Here is a 22,518-nt window from a genome sequence, read left to right on the forward strand (position 1 = left end):
TAACAAAAGTAATTTCTTTTTTAAATGATATCTTTTGTTTTTATTTATTTTTTCCCCAGATATACTAAGATACAACTGACATAACATGAGCAAGTTTTAGGAGTAGAAAATGTGAATATCTATACATAAAATTATTACCACTGTAGTCCTAGCTAACACTCATATCACATCACATCATTACCCTTTCTTCTTTGTGGTGAGAACCTTTAAGATCTACTCTCTTAGAAGTTTTCAAGTCTGTAAGACAATCATATTAACTACATGAATCATGTACCATGCTGTACATTAGCTCCTCAGGACTTTTTCTACTTAAAACTGAAAGTTTTTTACTCTTTGCCCAACATCTCCCACTTCTCCTACTCCTCCACCATGGGCAATGACCATTCTACTCTCTGTATCTACAAGTTCAGCTTTTCTGGATCCCACAGTTACGTGAGATCACAGAGTATTTGTCTTTCTCTTCTGACTTGTTTCACTTAGCATGATACCCTCAAGGTCCATCCATGTTGTCACAAATGGCAGGATTTCCTTCCTTCTCGTGGCTGAATAATATTCCTTTACAAATGTATGCCGCATCTTCTTTACCCATTCATCTGTTTGGAAACTTAGGTTGTTTCCATACCTTGTCTGTTGTGATTAATGCTGCAATGAATATGGGAGTGCATAAATATCTTTGATATCCTGATTTCACGTCCTTTTGCTATGTACCTAGAAGTTGGTTGCTAGATGCAATAGCAGTTCCATTGTTAATTTTGGGAGAATCTCCATACTACTTTCCATAATGGCTGTATTAGTTTACCTTCCCACCACAAGTGCACAAGGGTTCCCTCACCAATTCTTATTATCTTTTGTCTTTTTGATGATAGCCAGTCTAACAGGTGTGAGGTAATAATCTGATTATGGTTTTGGTTTGCATTTTCCTTATGATTGGTGACGTGGAGTATCTTTCGCGTATTTCTTGGCCATTTGCATGTCTTCTTTGGAAAAATATCCATTTAGTAACTCTGTCCTTTTAAAAAAATGGAATTGTCTTTATGCTACTGAGTTACATGAGTTCCTTATATATTTTGGATATTAACCCCTTATCATGTAGAAGATGTGTATTTTCTCCCATTCCATAGATTGACTTTTCATTTTGTTGATTGTTTCTTTTGCTGTGCAGAATCTTTTTAGATTGGGGTAATTTCACTTATTAATATTTTGCTTACTTGCTAGTGCTTTTGGTGTCGTATTCAGGTTCTGGGTTGAAATTGGATCACAGAGGATCATAGGGGAAGGGAGGGGAAAAATAAAACAAGATGAAATCAAAGAGGGAGACAAATCATAAGAGACTCACTCAATCATAGGAAAAAAATTGAGGGTTGCTGGAGGGGAGAGGGTGGGGGCATGGGGTAACTGGGTGGTGGACATTAAGGAGGCATGTATTCCTCATGATATAGTAGTTCTTTGAATTGGCTTTGTTTACAAGCAATTTTGGTAGCTTGCTTCTTTGTTTACCCTACCTGCCTCTTGCTGCCAACATTTCAATCTCTCTTTTACATTGACTCCTTACTCCTTGGACATTCTCTCTCAATTAAACTCTCCAGGTAAATTCTTACCCCTAGTTAAAGCCACCTGTATATATTGAACTCCTGCTTCTGGAGAGGTGAATGTGGCAGGAGAAAACTATCAACTGTGCTTTAAATTTATGACCACAGATCACAAGTGGGGATGCAGCACTCCCTAACAATTCCATTGAATTTCCTAGTAAATGTGTTGTCCCCTTTATGCCATGACTATTTCATATCTTTACCTTATAGTTAAACTTCATTTTCCTGACTCCCCCCAAGCTGCTTGGTTTACTTTGGTACTTCTTTCACTGAGAAAGAAGAAACAATTAGACAAGTACTACTTCATCTTCTCACCACTTAATATATGTATCCACTGGAGCTGTAACAAAATATGCTGCTTCCACTTTTGTAATTGTGATCAAACTACTTTTGCTTCTTTGGATGTGAGGAATACATCTATCAAAGCCCAATGTGACATGTTCCTTCCATCATAAATGTACACCTGGTTGATCAAATGAGGCAACAGAAGCAGGAGCATAGGTTTCTTCATACTCACTAAAACCCAAGTCATATAGGGGGTAGCAGAAGTTCCCAACACACCTGCTTATTCCCAAGACCATCATTAGCATCTCTGTGAACTTACTCTTTGTCTAAAGAACAATCATAATGTCTGCAAGAATGTGGAAAGTTTATTGTTGTCTGCAAGAATGTAAACATTATTCAGCCTCCTTTTTTCTTATCTTTCCATTTCTTTCCAAAGTCTCCCCAGATATTATCTCCTATTATTTTGAATTCATGAACTCAAAATGTTCTTTATACTAAATAAATAATGCATTTTCATCTCCAGACATGGCAGATTTATGTTTTGATTAATAATTCTTAATATTGTCACAGATACATTAACTCTACTGATGTATTTTGTATTGTTATTTCCTCATTCATGTGGTAGGTTCATTCATATAGATGGTTCATAGTAAAAGGAATTTTAGGATTAGAGAATCAGAAGGCATCTTAGAGAGTTACTTTAATAGCAATCACTTTGTATACATGCTAGGTACCAGGTGTTATGTTATGCTGCATTAGCTTTTTACAGTGCATGGCAAATAGAATTATTCCTATTTTACTATTAGCCACAGTTATAAATTGTGCAGAACTTGCCCAAAATCATGTCCCTTCACATACCTGAAAGTTAGGTTTCACTCTCAGATCTGCATGTCTGAAAGTTTGGGCTCATATCTTACAGTTATGAAATATTGCTCCCTTTTTAATTAAAGGAGTCTGTTGCACCTTGGCTCACCTTCTCCCCACTTCCTTCTCTCCCAGTTATATATAGTGCCCTGGCATATTGGTGTTGCCATAGTATTACAAGTGATTACTCAGTACTAGATTGTCAGTTGCAGAGCGATCATTTTTCTATCTCTTCTTTTTCTTCTTCTTTCCTTTTCTCTCCTCCACTTCCTCCTCCCTCTTCCTCTTCCTTTTCTTTTTTGCTACTACATTTTTCCAATTATGGCTCTTAAGTCTTTGAAAGCCTAATAAAACTGTTCCTAAATTCATTACTTTGTACTCTGTAGTGCCTAGCTATCATGGGATTTTGCTCTATTAGATTATACTCCAGAATGTAAACAAATATTAGCTCTTTGTCTGATAAAACAATGATAAATGAATTCCCAGGCCAAAGGCTAACAAGAAAAATACATATATCAGGTATTTTAAGTTGATGACTTTCTAGAACTTAATTCCAGCCTTATCACTGATGTTTGGATGGAAGAAAAGAAGAAAACATAGGCTGTGGATAGTTCTTCCATTTGTTGGCAGGCTATATGTTATATGTTCTAGAAAATGGGGGGGGGGGAGAGATTCTCTCCTGTTTCTATGCCTACCCTACTAAAAGCATGTACTCCCTTACAAATCAATGCTTCAGTTGTGAGAACTCGGTGCAGAGCTCTTTCCCTCCCAGAGATGGAATAATTTTATTCTCTGTTTTATTTGCATAATGTATTATAACAAAGTGTTCTTTCAGAGTTCTGTGATGAGCATCCCTAGTATCCCTAGTAAATTGTATTCAAATGCATGTGTTTCTCAAACCCTTGTAACATTTTTTCAGGGCCGTTCAATACTCTTCTCACTGATCATAATACCAAGTACAACATCTTTACTTGGTAGCAATTAAATAGTTTGTACCTGTAACATTGAAAAGGCTTTTAAGGACTGGTTACAATGAGGTAACTCAGGTATATCAGCCTGAAGTATTCTGGCATTATAGTTCTTCGTTCTATTTGGATGGAAATCAAATTTGAAGAAAAGAAACACTTTTGGTCTGGCAGAGAGGTGAGTGATACTTTTGAAATAGCTACAAATCCCATTTTCCTTTCAAGTTCACAGTACTTTTAAGGAAGATTCTTGCCAATTTCTCAAAGGAAGCTGCTTGCCTCAGAAGAGAGCCCCAGGAAAGGAAAGTGATGTGAGAGGGGGAGAGTGTAAAAGGATGGAAAGCAAGCATTTCTGCAATCTTTTACTTGGTTTATCCTCAATCTACTTTTGAATTTGTTTTGGCTAAGAAACTTCCTTCTTTTGCACTTCAGAAAAGATACGGGTTTTAAAAAGACAAATAAGATTTTTACATGAGAAAAATTAGATACTCTGTTAATTTCACCAACATAGTTCTATCAAAAGAAGTGTCTTAGTAGAGTCTCTAAAATCACTCAAATATGTGCCAGTCTCACCAGGAAGTGATGACACGGGATATTTCAGCACCTTCTGTGTCCTTTCAGTACTGAGAGCATGAGAACAGAGATTCACATCTCAGATCCTCAAGTCTTAGTGCTCTTCCTGTTCCTGAAAATGTCATCCTAACAGGTCTGTTCAGCCTGAAACATGTCACCCGACTTCAGTTTGATCCAAGGATGTTTCAGGGAATAGTCTTTGATGGTGGACATATGGTCTAAGGATGCATCGCCAAAGTGTAAATGGAGGCTAGTAACACTACTGAGTTAACACCTACATAAATTTTTAAGAGTACTTTTCTTCACAGTCATCATTCCATTTTCACACCTCAGATCCCAACTCTGGCTTGTCAATGACTATTGTTTGACAGCAAAATGGCAAATTGTGGTTCCAAAAAAGAATTATTTCCTTTATATAAATCCTTTGGAAGCAAAACAAAGGAGGGCTTTATGGCTAAGAGATTTCTTAAAATGTAGCTTTCACCACCCAGATCTATAGCTATTGTGTTTGTATTATTATGCGTATAGTGTTCATGTTATTAATTTCCACCTAATCTTTTGTAAAACACAATATTGAATTAATTGCTTTATTTATATTGACTTTCTTTGAGCTTTTTATGCCTTTGAAGATAGGAGCTGAAATATTCAGCAATCGATGACTATATTTTTCCTCTATATCTTTGAACATAATGGCCTTTTGTCTGAGTTGAGTATTACTGAGTTAAAGAGAAAAATAAATTTTCCATTTTTGATTTTTCACTCACAAGTGTATGATTTCTCAGGTAAAATTTTTGATGAAGATAGCTGGAAAAACAAAATGAAGTGTTGGTATGTTCAATTGTTAATGATACTTTGAAGAAGTCATTGAACCAAAATAAAAACCTATGTGAAACAGATGAATTAGTTAAAATGTGTAAGTTGTTTTTTCTTTATATTGGAAATACTTGAATGATGGCTTGAATTTTAAAACATCCAAATATGTGTTGGTGTATTTATCAAAAAATATAAGAAAAATTGATCAATTTTCTCATTAATATATACACCAACTTTAAGGCTTGGATTATAGGTTTATATTGTTGAATTTACCTAGATATTTGATAAAAAACATAAATGACAATGAAAGTGAAAAATTGTAAATCCTACTGTTGATTACCAGAATTATGAAAAAGTTTATGTATCAAAGCAAAAATGTAAAGAAAAGCCATTAGGCCAGCATAAAATTAGCACAAAATTATTGTTCTGTATATGGTTTTAGACCTCACATTATTAAGTTGCAGTTGTCATGTGAACTATGAAGTAAATTCAACAATTCTTTTATTAGTCTGTACCATCTAAGTAGTGTTATAGTCATCTTTAACACCCATATAACCCCAAAATTAAAACATAGCAGAAAATGATGAATGCAAAACTTAATATATATTAACAAAAAAATCCAATTTTTTTTTTTAAGATTTTATTTAGTTATTTGAGAGAGAGAGAGAGCACAAGAGGGGGGAGCGGGAGAGGGAGAAGCAGACTCCCTGCTGAGCAAGGAGCCCGATGTGGGACTCGATCCCGGGACTCCAGGATCATGACCTGAGCCAAAGGCAGTCGCTTAACCAACTGAGCCACCCAGGTGCCCAAAAAAGAAAATCCAATTTTCTAATAAGACCAATTAAAAATTGCACATTTTTCACTGAAACAGTTAACGGCAACAAGTGAATACATACAATTAAATAATTGGGAAACCAAGTCTACAAATGTGTCATTGTAAGTTTTCTGAGTTTTATGTGCTTTAGCAGTGTCTGTCATCATATCAGGCCTTGGGAAAAGGGGAAATAAATGTTACAGCAAATAAGAATAAATGTTTGTCAAATATGACAAAGAGCTAGAAGCATTATTTTATTTCAGCTGTTCTTAGAAAACACTTGCTACATTAAAAAATGAAGATTTGACCCTTTTTTCTTTTTTTTTACAAAGGTCACTTAATAAGTAACCAAACATTAGTTTTAAGAAAATATGATTCTATGGTTCTTCTAAAAAATGAAAATGAAAGAGTACAGAACAAATATTTCAGTGGGTATCAATCACATATTTATTTCCTATCATCTCCCAAACATTGCCCATCTTTCCATTTTCAAGGATCAGACTTGCCCTTAGAAATGTTAGAGATGTTGACAGTGTAAGGAATCTTAGAAAATGAATTTGCTAAAGAATTCCTAATGCGTGGAAGAATAAATATTGTTAATATGCTTATGCTACCCAAAGCATGTATACATTCAATGCAATCCTTATCAAAATACCATCAACTTTTTTCACAGAGCTGGAATAAACATTCCTAAAATTTGTATGGAACCAGAAAAACCCCAAATAGCCAAAGGAATGTTGAAAGAAAACCAAAGCTGGTGACATCACAATTCCAGACATAAAGCTCTTTTACAAAGTTGTAATCTTCAACTAGCACTAGCACAAAAGCAGAGACATAGATCAATGGAACAGAATAGAGAGCCCAGAAGTAGACCCTCAACTCTATGGTCAACTAATCATCGATAAAGTAGGAAAGAATATCCAATGGAAAAAAAGACGGTCTCTTCAACAAATGATGTTGCAAAAATTGAGCAACCACAATGCAGAAAAATGAAACTGGACCATTTCCTTACACCATACACAAAAATAGACTCAAAATGGATGAAAGACCTAAATGTGAGACAGGAGTCCATCAAAATCCTAGAGGAGAACACAGGCAGCAACCTCTGTGACCTTGGCTGCAGCAACTTCTTGCTAGAAACATCTACAAAGGCAAGGGAAACAAAGGCAAAAATGAACTACTGGGACTTGATCAAGATAAAAAGCTTGCACAGCAAAGGAAACAGTCCACAAACTTAAAGGCAACCTATGGAATAGGAGATGATATCTGCAAATGTCTTGTCAGATAAAGGGCTAATATCCAAAATCTATGAAGAACTTATCAAACTCAACACCCAAAGAACAAATAAACCAATCAATAAATGGGAAGAAGACATGAACAGACATTTCTCCAAGGAAGACATCCAAATGGCCAACAGACACATGAAAAAATATTCAACATCACTCAGCATTGGAAAATGCCAGTCAAAACCACAATGAGATATCAGCTCACACCAGTCAGAATGGCGAATATTTTTTTAAAGATTTTATATATTTATTTGGCAGAGAGAGAGGGAGCACAAGCAGGGGGAACAGCAGACAGAGGGAGAGGGAGAAGCAGGCTCCCCAGGCTCCCCACCAAGCAAGGAGCCTGATGTGGGGCTTGATCCCAGGACCCTGGGATCATGACCTGAGCTGAAGGCAGGTGCCTAACCCTCTGAGCCATCCAGGTGCCCCAAAATGGAGACTATTAACAAATTAGGAAACAACAGATATTGGCAAGGGTGGGGAGGAAGGGGAACCCTCTTACGCCGTTGGTGGGAATGCAAACTGATGCAACCACTCTGGACAACAGCATGGAGGTTCCTCAAATAGTTAAAAATAGAGTTCCCCTACGACCCAGCCATTGCACTGCTAGGTATTTATCCAAAGGATACAAACATAGTGATCTGAAGGGGCACCTGCCCCCCAATGTTTATAGCAGCAATGCCCACAATAGCCAAAATATGGAAAAAGCCCAGATGTCCATTGACAGATGAATGGATAAAGAAGATGTGGCATATATATACACAATGGGATATTACTCAGCCATCAAAAAAAATGAAATCTTGCCATTTTCAACAATGTGGATGAAACTAGAGTGTATTATGCTAAGCAAAATAAGTCAGTCAGAGAAAGCAAAATACCATGTGATTTTACTCATATGTGGAATTTAAGAAACAAAATGAATGAACATAGGGGAGGGGAAGGAAAAATAAAATAAGATAAAAACAGAGAGAGACACAAACCATAAGAGACTCTTAACTATAGGGAACAAACTGAGGGTTGCTGGAGGGGAGGTAGTGGGGGGTGAGGTAATTGGGTGATGGACGTTAAGGAGGGCACGTGATGTAATGAGCACTGAGTATTATATAAGACTGACGAATCACTGACCTCTACCTTTGAAACTAATAATATATTATATGTTAATTGAATTTAAATTAAAAAAAAAAAAGGAAAAAGGTTGACGCATAAAATTAACTTTCAGGAGTGGCTTCTTTTCAGCCCAGGCATAAAGCATAGGGCCAGCTCTACCACTAGACTTCCTGATTGAATGAGCCCAAAATTCCCTTTAATAATTGCAGGCAAATAGGATTGAGTTTTCTGCCATGGCACATTAAGTCTCGTAATATGTATTAGGCTAGACATTTTAAGGCTTTCTATAAATGAAAAAAATATACTTATTCCATAATTTTTATCTTATTAAAAATGTATAATACACCAGGAAAATATGTGACACAAAATATTTCACACAAATTTTAGTTTATATTTTAGCATAGTGCATTTTGTGGGGAAAGAAAAATACAACCTTTGAATTTCTTTATTTTTTTATTATTATGTTCAATTAGCCAGCATATAGTGCATCATTAGTTTTTGATGTGTTCAATGACTCATTAGTTGTATTAACACCCAGTGATCATCACCACATGTGCCCTTCTTAATATCTATCATCCGGTTACCCCATCTCCCCATCCCCCTCCATTCTGGAACCCTCAGTTTGGTTCCTGGAGTCCAGAGTCTCTCATGCTTTGTCTCCCTCTCTGATTTCTTTCCATTCAGTTTTCCCTCCCTTTCCCTGTGGTCCTCCACTCTATTTCTCATGTTCCACATATGAGTGAAACCATATGATAACTGTCTTTCTCTGCTTGACTTATTTCATTTAGCATAATCCCCTCCAGTTCCATCCATGTTGATGCAAATGGTGGATATTCATCCTTTCTGATGGCTAAGTAATATTCCATTGTATATATGAGCCTCGGATTTCTTTAATTCTTCCTTCTTTAATGGATGGAATGGTAATTCTCACCAACTTAAAATAATTTTTATCACTTTCTATTTATTCTCTAAACTCACTTCTTTGCTTTCAGCATTTATGAGATTCTTAGGATTTTGTCACCGTTTCTCTAATTTTTTGTTATCTTTTCCTCATTTTTTCAGTCTTAACTCATAGATTTCAGCATTAATTTTATTTCCTTCAGAAATGGTAACCAGAGGAAGAGACTTTTTCCAATTTATTTTGGAAAGATGCTTTTGTATTTGATGGGGTTGAGAGCAGGCCACCCTCAAATATGCCACTTTGGCATATTGATTATTTTGAATTAAAGTTACTTAAAAAGCAGCCAGTGCAAAAAGTACACTCTGTCCCTTCTTTGACCCCATGAAAGCAGGAAATAAATCCCTATGTGAAGGGTATCTTCCCTGTACCAGGAGGTAAAGAGACATCCTTATCACCAGAGACAGGAAAGCCAAGGCCAAGAAGGCTATATAAACAAACCTTGTTACTTCTTTACTAATTTACTACCTCAAGCCAAAACTTCTTTGTCTTGTCAATTCTTTTTTTTTTTTTAAGATTTTATTTATTTGACAGAGAGAGACACAGCGAGAGAGGGAACACAAGCAGGGGGAGTGGGAGAGGGAGAAGCAGGCTTCCTGCCAAGCAGGGAGCCCGATGTGAGGCTCTATCCCAGGACCCTGGGACCATGACCTGAGCCGAAGGCAGACGCTTAACAACTGAGCCATCCAGATGCCCCAGTCTTGTCAATTCTTCATAAATTTACTGTTTCCTTGTCAAAAAGGTTTAAAAGCTGTCTGCTTAGGTCACTTTTTTGGGGTCTCATATCTTTGGGGCCCCTATACATGTTAAGTTAAATATGTTTTTCTCCTGTTAATATCTCTTTTATCACAGGGGGTGTTTCAGCCAAGAATCCAGAAGGGTAGAGGGAAATTTATTTTTCCTTCCCTACATATTTTACATCAAAACAAAAGATTTCACCATAGTAGCCTGCCTCCACAATGACAATGTCTCTTCAGAGTTGGTATATAACCAAAAACTTAAAACTAACTGAAAATTCAAATATTCACTCTGGAAGTTTAAATTATTTTAAACAAAATCATTGTCTGTTGTATGGGATAACACATTCAAGAGGGTTTTTTCTAATTTAGTAAATGTCAATCGATAGTATATAACTAAAATATTATTGCATAATTAATTATCTATTTATATGTTCCCAAATTTGTTTCAAAATATTCTTCTTTTGTCAACCCCTAAACGGAAAAGGCAGCTGAACACATGACACAAACTTTTACAGAAATGAAATGGTATGTCAATTATTCCTCAATAAAACTGGAAAAAAAAAGAAATAAAACAATGCATCCATTGAATATGCAAATATGACAATCATTACAGCATAATGCCTTTAATTTGATGGCTCTTTGAGTTGTTTGCTAAGAAAATTAGTGAGTATAGGCAGTTACTGATAGAGAAGAAAAATAACGAATATGTTAAAAACTCTTTGCAGTAACTGGCATACCCATATTGTCATGTAAAATAAAATTGCTTTTATAATATAGCTTGCATGGTTTCTCTTACATCAAAGAAATGTTGTCATCACAGCTATTGCTAATGCACAGAAGAAATTGAAAACACATGGTAATTTGGCCATATGGAATATAAGAAATTGAAAACTTTGGAGAGATTGACCATATGAAATACGGTTCTCTTTTTAAAATATTTAGCTAGGTTGTGCATGTGGTAGCTAAAGTAATTGTTTAAGTAACAGTTCTTACCTCTTTGTACACAGCTGAGTGAACTGATTCTATGGTTAATCTGGGTTGGTTGTTTCTAATGGCTCAAAAACCATAATCAGAATTGTTCTGAATATCAGATTTTGTTCCATTTTACAAACGTTCAAAATAAAACTGGGAATATTATCTGCATGTCATAGACACAGTGTTCTTTTGTGTACATGTGGGCAATAATCTGAACATGCAACAAAGAAGACTTCTGTTTGGCCTGTTGCTTTGGGAATAGTTATCAGTGGAATTATTCTCTCACCCTGTGTCATCCTTCTGATCACTGGTACCATGATTCTCTTTCCAAAGATGTGTCCTTTTTACTTTATTTCCTTATGTGGAACAGGGTATTTTATATATATATATATATATATAGTCTTATTTATTTTAATGTGTATTTCAATTGTGTGCTAAGAAATTATTGAATACAGAAAGTTGCTGATAGAGACAGTAGGAAAATAATAATTTAAAAACTCTTTGCAATAATTGTTAAATATTGAAATTCTCTAAATCCTTCTAACAGAAGGGAAATGTGAAGGCCATATATTCTAAACCAAAGGCTTTAGGTTAATCTCTTGTGGTTTATTTAAGAGATGCAGAAATTAAGGGTGATAAAGGACTAAAACATAGGCTTGGAGCGTATTATCCAGAATGGTTCTTTCATACTGAAGTCATTCTTAGCACATGCTAGCAGGGATAGAAGCAGATAGTATGTCAAAGGGAAAAAAAGTAACTACTCTTGAGTGCATACTTTGTTTCAGAGATTTTGCTTAGCACTTTTCATGCCATATTTCTTGTGGTACCCATGACTTTATCATAATTATTAAAGTAGATTAAGTCTTTAATAGAAAATTAAAAAATTATAAATCAAAAGCAAAATAGATGGATTATTCATTATGTTACTTTAGTAATGAGAAAATCAATTCAGGAAAAAAATAAATTATGCACCAAAATAGATTTCAATTGAAATAACAAGTTAAATGTAATAAATAAAACATTTAAAAAATGCAACCTAATAGGACAATCATAAAAAAACCAACAGTTTTTTACTGAGTACCTACCATGTACAGGACATTGTGCTAGGCTTTATGGTTAATATAAAACTAATATGCTTTTTGGTCTTTCTGAATATCATGAAGTTACTTGGAAACAAGTGGTTCTCAAAGTGGTTTCCCTAGAGAAAGTAGAAGTAAGGTATATTAAATACCCCTTGTACACCACTTTAAAATCTTTTCATTTCGTTTTCCATTCTAGTACTGCCCTGTGACCAATTCAGAACAAGTTTTAATTGACCTATTTCACCTAGACAGAATTTCCTAACATCTGCTTCCAACTCTAGGGATTTTTATTAGATACTTTAAAATGTTGTAACCTGGAAATTTGTTTGAATTAATGTCCTCCTGGATAGTGGGGCATAGGAGTCTATGGATAAATAATTCCTTCTTTCCTCACTGGTTGGACAGTTTTAAGGAGATATTTTCTAAGGCTTCTTAGAATATCCCTCCGAATGGAGAAGCCATGGCACATAAGTGGTGACAAACCATATAACACATGTTTGCATTGATTTTTTATTATTGCTTCAATTTCCTTGCTGGTTCAGGTTTTCTTTTTCTTCCTGTTACAGTTTTCATAGTTTATACATCTCTAGGAATGCATCAATTTCTTCCAGATTGCCTAGTTTGTTGGCATATAGTTGCTCATAATATGTCCTTATAATTGTTTGTATTTCTTCAGGGTTGGTTGTGATCTCTACTCTTTCATTCATGTTTTTATTCATTTGGGTCCTTTCTCTTTTCTTTTTGATAAATCTGGCCAGGGGATTATCAATATTATTAATTCTTTCAAAGAACCAGCTCCTAGTTTCATTGATCTGTTCTACTGTTCTTTTTGTTTTTCTTTCATTGATTTCTGCTCTAATCTTTATTAATTCTGTTCTCCTGCTGGGTTCTTGAGAAAGGCCTGCATTGCTATATACTTTGCTCTTAGGACTACCTTTGTTGAATCCCAAAGGTTTTTTTTTTTTTTTTTTTTTTAATTTTATTATGTTATGTTAATCACCATACATTACATCATTAGTTTTTGATGTAGTGTTCCATGATTCATTGTTTGTGTCTAACACCCAGTGCTCCATTCAATACGAGCCCTCTTTAGTACCCATCACCAGGCTAACCCATCCCCCCAACCCCCACCCCTAGAACCCTCAGTTTGTTTCTCAGAGTCCATAGTCTCTCATGGTTCATCTCTCCCTCTGATTTCCCCCCCTCCATTTTACCTTTCCTATTATCTTCTTTTTTTCTAACATATACTGTATTATTTGTTTCAGAGGTACAGGTCTGTGACTAAACAGTCTTACACAATTCATAGCACTCACCATAGCACATACCCTCCCCAATGTCTGTCACCTAGCCACCCCATCCCTCCCACCCCCCACCACTCCAGCAACCCTCAGTTTGTTTTCTGAGATTAAGAATTCCTCATATCAGTGAGATCATATGATACATGTCTTTCTCTGATTGACTTATTTCATTCAGCATAACTAGAGGGTATTATGCTGACCAAAGGTTTTGAACAGTTGCATTTTCATTTTCCTTTGCTTCCATGATTTTTTAAACTTCTTCTTTAATTTCCTGGTTGACCCATTCATTCTTTAGTCAGATGCTCTTTATCCTCCGTGTGTGTGAGCTCTTTCCAAATTTCCTCTTGTGATTGAGTTCAAGTTACAAAGCATTGTGGTCCAAAAGTATGCAGAGAATGGTCCCAATCATTTGGTACTGGTTGAGACCTGATTTGTGACCCAGTATGTGATCTATTCTGGAGAATGTTCCATGTGCACCTGAGAGGAATGTGTATTCTGTTGCTTTAGGATTGAATGCTCTGAATAGATCTTTGAAGTCCATCTGGCCCAGTGTGTCATTCAAAGCCCTTGTTTCCTTGTTGATCTTCTGCTTAAATGATCTCTCCATTGCTGTGAGGGGAGTGCCAAAGTCCCCTACTATTATAGCATTATTATCAATGTGTTTCTTTAATTTTGTTATTAATTGGTTTATATAATTGGCTGCTCCCATGTTAGGGGCATACATATTTACAATTCTTAGAACTTCTTGTTGGTTAGACCCTTTAATTATGATATTTTGTCCTTCCTCATTTCTTATTACAGTCCTTGGTTTAAAATCTAATTTGTCTGATATAAGGATTGCTACCTCAGCTTTCTTTTGATGCCCATTACCATGATAAATGGACCCTCACTTTCAATCTGGAGATGTCTTTGGGTCTGAAATGAGTCTCTTCTCAACAGTATATTGATAGGTCTTGCTTTTTTTTTTATCCAATCTGATACCCTGTGTCTTTTGATTGGGGCATTTAACCCATTTATATTCAAAGTAACTATTGAAAGATATGAACTTAGTGCCATTGTATTGCCTATAAAGTTACTATTTCTGTATATTGTCTCTGTTCCTTTTTTTGTCTATGTTACTTTTAGGCTCTCTCTTTGTTTAAAGGATACCTTTTAATATTTCTTGCAGGGTGGGTTAGTGATCACAAATTCTTTTAGTTTCTGTTTGTCCTGGAAGCTTTTTATCTCTCCTCGTATTTTGAATGACATCCTTACTGGATAAAGTATTCTTGACTTCATATTTTTCTTATTTAGCACCCTGAATATATCATGCCAGTCCTTTCTGGCCTGCCAGGTTCCTGTGGTTAGGTCAACTGCCAGTCTAATGTTTCTACCCTTGTAGATTATGGACCTTTTGTGCCCAGCTGCTTTCAGGATTTCTCTTTGTCTCAGAGATTTCCAAATTTCGCTATTATATGTTGGGGTGATGGCCTATTTTTATTGATATTGAGGGGAGTTCTCTCTGTCTCCTGGACTTGAATGCCTGTTTCCTTCCCCAGATTAGGGAAGTTCTCCACTATAATTTGCTTCAATGTACCTTTTGCCCCCCCCACCCCTTCTTCTGGGATCCCAATTATTCTAATACTGTTTTGCTTTATGGTATCAATTATCTCTTGAATTCTCCCCTATGATCTAGTAGTTATTTATCTCCCTTTTTCTCAGTTTCTTTATTCTCCATCATTTTGTCTTCTATATCACTAATTCTCTCTTCTGCCTCATTTACCCTAGCAGTTAGAGCCTCCATTTTTTATTATCTCATTAATAGCCTTTTTTATTTTGATCTGATTAGATTTCAGTTCTTTTATTTCTCCAGAAAGGGATTCTCTAGTGTCTTTTATGCTTTTTTCATGCCCAGTTAGTATCTTTATAATTGTTATTCTGAACTCTAGTTCCAACATCTTACTTATATCCATACTGATTAGGCCCCTGGCAGTCAGTACTGCCTCTTGTTCTCTTTTTGGGGGTGAGTTTTTCCATTTGTCTTTCTGTCCAAGAAGAATAGATGAACTTGAGAACAAAATAATAAAATGGAACAACAACCCTAGAGCAATATACACTAAACAAATCCGAAGAGACTTGAAACCAAAAAAAATTAAAATTAAAATAAAATAAAAAAACCCAAATATAATCAGATAGGTGAACAGAAGAGAGCAATACACTGGATCCTCTGTATATTTTGGTCTGTTTGTTAGAAAGGTAGATCCCAAAATTCTAAAGAAAGAAAAACTTAGATATGTACAAAAATAAAATTAAATACAATGAAAGGATAGAATGTAACTGTGAAAATGAAAAGTGAAAGAGAAAAAAGGAATATAAACAGACAGGTGAACATAACAGAGCAATATACTCTTATCCTGAGTGTATTTTGTTTGGTTTGTTAGAAGAAACTACATCCCAAAATTGTAAAGAAAGAAAAAACTTATATATATATATATATACACACACACACACACACACATATATATATATACACACACATATATGTATATATACATGTACATGTATATGTATGTATGTATATATATAAATAAAATTAAATACAATGAAAGGATAGAATGTAACTGTAAAGATGAAAATTTAAAAAGGCTTTAACCAGAAAAAGAAAAAGAAAAAAAGAGAGAGATAATTTGATCAGACAGGTGAAGAGAACAGAGCCATACACTAGATTAAGGGAGTATTTTGATCTGTTTGTTAGAAGACACTGCATTCCAAGTTGTAAAGAAAGAAAAAACTTATATATATATATATACAAAAATAAAATTAAATACAATGAAAGGATAGAATGTAACTGTAAAGATGAAAATTAAAAAAGACTTTAACCAGAAAAAGAAAAAGAAAAAGAAAAAAAGAGAGAGAGATAATTTGATCAGACAGGTGAAGAGAACTGAGCCATACACTAGATTAAGGGAGTATTTTGATCTGTTTGTTAGAAGACACTGCATACCAAGTTGTAAAGAAAGAAAAACTTATATATATATACAAAAATGAAAATAAATACAATGAAAGGATAGAATGTAACTGTAAAGATGAACATTAAGTTTAAAAAAAAAAAGAGTTGATAAAATAAGAAATTGGTTGAAAAAGTAAAGAAAAAATTATTTTCCCCTAGTGATCAGTAAACTTGGTCTTAGTTGGAGGTTCTTGCTGATCTTCTCGGGGAGGGGCCTTTTGTGTTGAATTTCAAGTGTTTTTACCCCAGGCAGAATTGCACCACCCTTACCAGGGTGCCAGGCTAAGTAATCTGCTCCAGATTGCTCTATGTGGCTTTTGTTCCCTGAAGATTTTCTACACTGCTTTAGAGAATGGATGAGAATGAAATGGTGGCCTCCCAATCTCCAGCCCCAGAGCTGAAAGTTCAGGGCCCCACTCCTCCATGTGCCCTCAGGGAAAAGCTATCAATCATTCCTGGCTCCCTGGTATCTGTCCGCACTCCATGCTCACCCAACATGTGACTGAGCATTTTTATCTCAGGCATGTGACCCCGTTTCAATTCTCCAAACCTTGCAGACTCCTGCGGTGTGCACCCATGACCCTCCTCCTGGGGGAGAAAGGAGGGGGTCTTGCTGCGGTACTGCTGCTTGCTGGGCCCTGGCTTGGAGAGCAGTCACCTGACTGTGTCACAATTTGTGATATATGGCAACCCCAAGCTGAGAGCCCATGCTTTGGCTTGCTGATTGAAGCTGGCTTCCCTACTTCAATGCCTGGGAACTCTGCCACTCTCAGGTACCCCTGGTCTTCCTGTAATCCCAGGGATCCTGGACCACAATTGTCCCACCTAGGATTCCTCCCTGCTTTGCCACCTGAATGCATTTCAGGCAGGGATGTCCCTTACTGGAGCAGACTTCTAAAAGTTCTGATTTTGTGTTCCTCTGCTATATCACTTTCTGGTGCTGGCTTACAGAAGTTCCCTCCCCCTGTGGTTTATCTTCCGATATATTGCCTCGGATTCACTTCTCTGCACCTCCTACTTTGCAGAAAGTGGTCACTTTTCTATTTGTAGAATTGCAGCTATTCTTAGATTTCTGGTTGAGTTCACAGGTATTCAGAATGATTTGATAGCTATTTAGCTGAATTCCTGGGGCCAGACAAAACTAAGGTCTCCTACTGACCCACCATCTTGGACTCAACATCTTTATGTGTCAACTTGACTGGGCTAAGCAATACTCAGATGGCTCGTAAAACATGATTTCTGGGTGTGTCTCTGAGGGTATTTCTGAAAGAAATTAGCATCAAATCAGTTGACTGAGTAAAGATTGCCCTCACCAAAGCAGGTGGGCATCATTGAATCCACTGAGAGCCTGAATAGAACAGAAAAGGTAGAGAACGGGTAAATTTTCTCTCTGCTTGAGCTAGGGCATAGAACTTTTCCTGCCCTTGGATATCAGTTCTCCTGGTCCACAGGCCTTTAGACTCAGACTGGGACTTACACCATTGGCTCCCCTGGTTCTTAGGCCTTTGCATTTGGACCGCAAATACACCACCAGTTTTCCTGGGTTTCCAGCTTGAAGATGGCAGATCATGAGACTTCTTAGCCTCCATAATCTCATGAACCAATCCCTTATAATAAATCTTTTATATATCCATATCTGTACTATATATATACTATATCTATCTATCTATCATTTATCTCCAATTGGTTCTGATTCTCTGTTTCTCTGGAGAATCTTGACTACCATCAAAACTCAGTTTTACCTATTTCTGGCTTGGTTTCTTCTGAGTTGACTTTATAATAATAATAATAATAATAATAATAATTATTATTATTATTATTTAGTTTCAGGGGTAGAATTTAGTGATTCATCAGTTGCATATAACACCTAGTGCTCATTACATCATTTGTTAACTTCATTATTAAGCACCCTCATCCCTCATGGTTGTAGGATGTATGTCAGATAATCCTTAAATTATATGTTCTCCTCCCCACAATCCACCAGGAAAGATAAAGTATCCCAATAGCTATGAACTTCATATACTCATTTTAATTGGTTGTCTGGGTTGTGTATCTATTCCTGAGCCAATCATGAGGGCCAGAGGAATGTAGTGTGATTGGCTTAGGACTGGCCAAATGCACCACTCCTAGGGACAAGGGTGTAATCATTTTCAATCAGGAACACAGGAGTAAAAAGTAGGGAAGAGATGGTGATCCAGGGGAAAATCAGATTATTGTTACTTGTATTCATTTCCTGAAATTGCTGTAACAAATTATCACAACTTTGATTGCTTAAAACAAAACAAAACAAAAATATTTGTTTACAGTTCTGGAGTCAAGTAGCCCAAAATCAGGCAGGGCCATACTCCCAGGGCCTCTAAAGATGAATCTGTTCCAGGCTTTTCCTAGCTCCTGGTGACTCCAAGAGTTCCTTGGCTGGTGACTACATCACTCCAAGGTCTGCCTCTGTGGTAACATTGCTTTTTCTTGTTTATTTCTCTCTAAACTCCCTTTGCCTTTTTCTTATAAGAATACCTGTGTGTTTACTTAAGTCCCACCTGGATAATTTAGGTTAATCTCCTTGTCTCAAAATCCTTAATTTAATACATCTGCAAAGATCCTTTCCATATCTTTCCAAATATGATAAAATTTATAAGTTCTAGAGATTAAGACTTAATATCTTTGGGTGGCTATTATTACAGCTATCAACAATATGAAATCGAAGCTGATGACCCTAAACAATAAATGTCCACCACATTCACCATATTTGTAAAAGGAGACAATATGATAGGATGATAGATGAATAGGAGTTACCACCTTTGGTAACTGGTTTGGAATCTTACCTATGCCAAATTATAGTCTTTGTGTCCTGGGCAATTTACCTAACCTCTCTGAGCCTCAGTTTCTTATTAGTAAAAAAAGAGATAATAAAAGTATCTACCTCATAGTCTTGGGTGGGGAGTAAATAAAATGCATGTAAAAACAGCATATTACACAATACATAGTACTGAATAAATAAATATTGGCTAATAGTATTTGTCTGTTTAATATTTTTATATTTATATATCAGAAGTAAAACACCCTTGATTATTTTAGTTTTCAGTGCCATTTGTTTCCCTACTTTTTTTTATTTTTCCACAAATAGAAGTGATGTAACAGTATGCAAAGAGTGAACAACTGGGAAATAGGAGCCCTGATTTCCTGCCATTGATCTGAAACCAGAGGCAAGTTATGTCCTCTCTGGATAGCGCTCTATCTATCTACAAATGGAGATAAATTTAGATCAGAGATCAGCAAACGATAGCTTATGGGCCAAATCCAGCCACATCCATTCATTTAGCTTTTGTCTAAAAACTGCTGCCCTACAAAAGCAAAGCTGAGCAGTCCCTAGGTGACTAGTAGAGCCCACAAAGTCAAAAATATTTACTATCTGACCCTTTCCAGAAAAAATTGCTAATCTTTAGTTTAGGTGCTTACTTAGGACTTTCTGCCTTAAGTTTCTGTAAATCCAAAAACTCACTTTAAACATTTTTTTGGACCACGTAAACCAGCAGATAATGCTAATTTATCTAGATCATACACCGAATTATAGAGCCTCATAGAGATAATACATTTATAAATCATACATTTCCAAAAAAATCAATTGGTACTTGATAATTTAATTGGAGGAAGATAGGGTCAAAACCAAACGGAAACAGTTTCTTCTGAGTAAATGAAAAAGGCTTCTCAAATGAATAGATAACAAGAACATAGTCCTGTTTTCTGTTTTGATTTTATCCTAACTAGGACCCATTTGAGAAAGAAATGTTTTAAAATATAAAGTGTTATTTATTAGAAGTACACAAATAATGACAACATTCTACCCTTCTCTATTTGCCTAGTAGAAGTCTGTTTTAAGGAATGGATAAGAAAAATTAAAATTGGCATATCAAAATACCAATTAAGTAAGACTGGCCTCTACTGGTATTGATGTTATAATACTAGATCTTTATGACTATCTTAGAGGTTCATGCATTGATAATACCTTTCCCTTAAGATTACCATTCTTTAGCAAATGTGTCAAAAATATAAAATAAAATAAAACAAAACAAAATAAAATAAAATAAAATAACAAAAACACCTTGCTTCAAGTTTAATAAGCACTCAGTAAGAGATTGTCTTTGCACCTGAGAGGAAGTGGTCTGAGACTAAGGCAGCCAGATCCCCCTTCCCACTATTTCCAGGCAGCCTCATCTGTTTACCCTAGTGTGCCAAAAAATACAATTGTTTATCTGTGCCATGATGTGATGAACACTGGGAAGCACTCTAGAATCTGAATTGTGGAGGGGGATATATTAATGGGTGAAATTGTTTCAACTTTTAGAGATGTGGTGCCACTTGATCATCTACCCCTCCACTCCTAAAATTTCTAACAAATTGATAAGTACACTCATTAGCCAAATGAAGCAGAGTTCTCAACATTACTGTAAAGCAGAACTGGATAATGTGACAGAGAGATACATAGATTCTATTATGCTTTTGAGAAACCTATTGTTAAACATACCTCCTTAGATTGATTTCTGCATGGAAAGAAGGAAATGAGGAGTTGAAGGGAGGAAACATACATTCAAATATTCATTCCTAAAAATAGGAAGTCTCCTCCCTCTAGATGCACAAAAGAAAGGGTACAAGCACATCTCCTAAGAAATATACATAGAATAATAACAAAACTTTGGCCTAACACCAGGAATTTGGGATACTATCTCTTTACTAATGTGTTGCTAATTCTAGCATGTACCTTAACTGCTCTGAGTCTCAAGTGCTTCTATTATGTATAAATTAAACTATCTTACCTTTAGAAGTCATTGTAACATATTATCATGTACATTTCCCTCTCTTCTAAAATCAGTATAAGGTAAAAAGTGACTAATACTCAGTTCTTGGGAGGACCATAAACTTTGACTTAATTAGAAGAAATCAACTTATCTCAAACATCTTATTCTAAGAAACTATAGTGGGAAGTGGGATGGCATTGTACCATCATATATCCTATTTTTTCCCCTCATGACTCCCTGTTTATAGATGGCACAATCATTACTGCCTATGGGATTAAACTTGCTTAAAATCTTGTGTAGGAAATACGATTTTTCTATCAAAGAGGAAGTTTATTAGTGGAAAAAGCAATATCTTCTAATAGAAAAGACACTCTGGGAGCTAATTAAAAATAAACAAATAAACAGTAATCTTGGGTCATGAATTAAAAGATATATTCCCTGTCTAAATCTGCTAGTAATCTTGAGAGAATGTGTTAATTGCATTATTATTAAAGATTTTATCTCAGGAAAATTGGCCCAATAAAAAATAATTTTGATTTTAAAGAAGCTTATTTTATTATGGAATAATATAATCTCTGCAGCACAAAGCAACTTCACAAATATATTTATGAACATACTAAAGTGAAACAATCTATTTTCCATAATTATTTTTCATCTATTTTATAGTCATTTAGGTTAGTAAATATAGTTAAATTATAAAGGGATATGAAAAATGATTTGTATAATGAACATTGAAAGCATTGTACTTTTGACACAGACTTATGTATAAAATTATTTGTCCTGGGAGTAAATTATAATATAAATCAGTGTTAATAATTTATTTTAGCCCTATTCCTCCCAAATAATTACATTTGTATCATAATAGAGAAACTATCTTAACTTTAATGATGCTAAAAAATCATAACTGGCAGTAGAATAAAATCAATTTGTAATTTTTCAGAAATGCTCACCAGAAACAGAGATATCACCTGCATTAATAGAGCACTTTCTATTTGTACAGTGCTTTTGTTTAATTGGCTGTGCAAAATTATCATTTATAGCATCACAGCATTCATCTTATTCACAAATTTTAAGATGTTTTAAAAGATATTTTCTGATGTACTTTCTTTTGACAGGAGTAGAACATAGAAAGTCATGCATATAATGAAAGAAATTTTGACCCTATAAGATTAAGATGAGAAATAAATAATATATATAATGCATCTACTGGAATTTTTGGAACAATGCAACTATTCAAATCCTCCAAATTTGCTATTGGTGATTAGAACAAAAAAGGGATCAATATTAAATTAGTAGCAAAGACTTCAAGGTAGAGATGGGTGTTTGAATTCATTCCATCTTTTGTTTAAGCAGCAAAATCAGTCACCTCCTATATGCCAGACATTGC

Source organism: Mirounga angustirostris, unplaced genomic scaffold (assembly GCF_029215605.1).
Source record: "Mirounga angustirostris isolate CCGP_5_RB_7025 unplaced genomic scaffold, mMirAng1.0.hap1 SCAF_7, whole genome shotgun sequence".
Classification (NCBI taxonomy): domain Eukaryota; kingdom Metazoa; phylum Chordata; class Mammalia; order Carnivora; family Phocidae; genus Mirounga; species Mirounga angustirostris.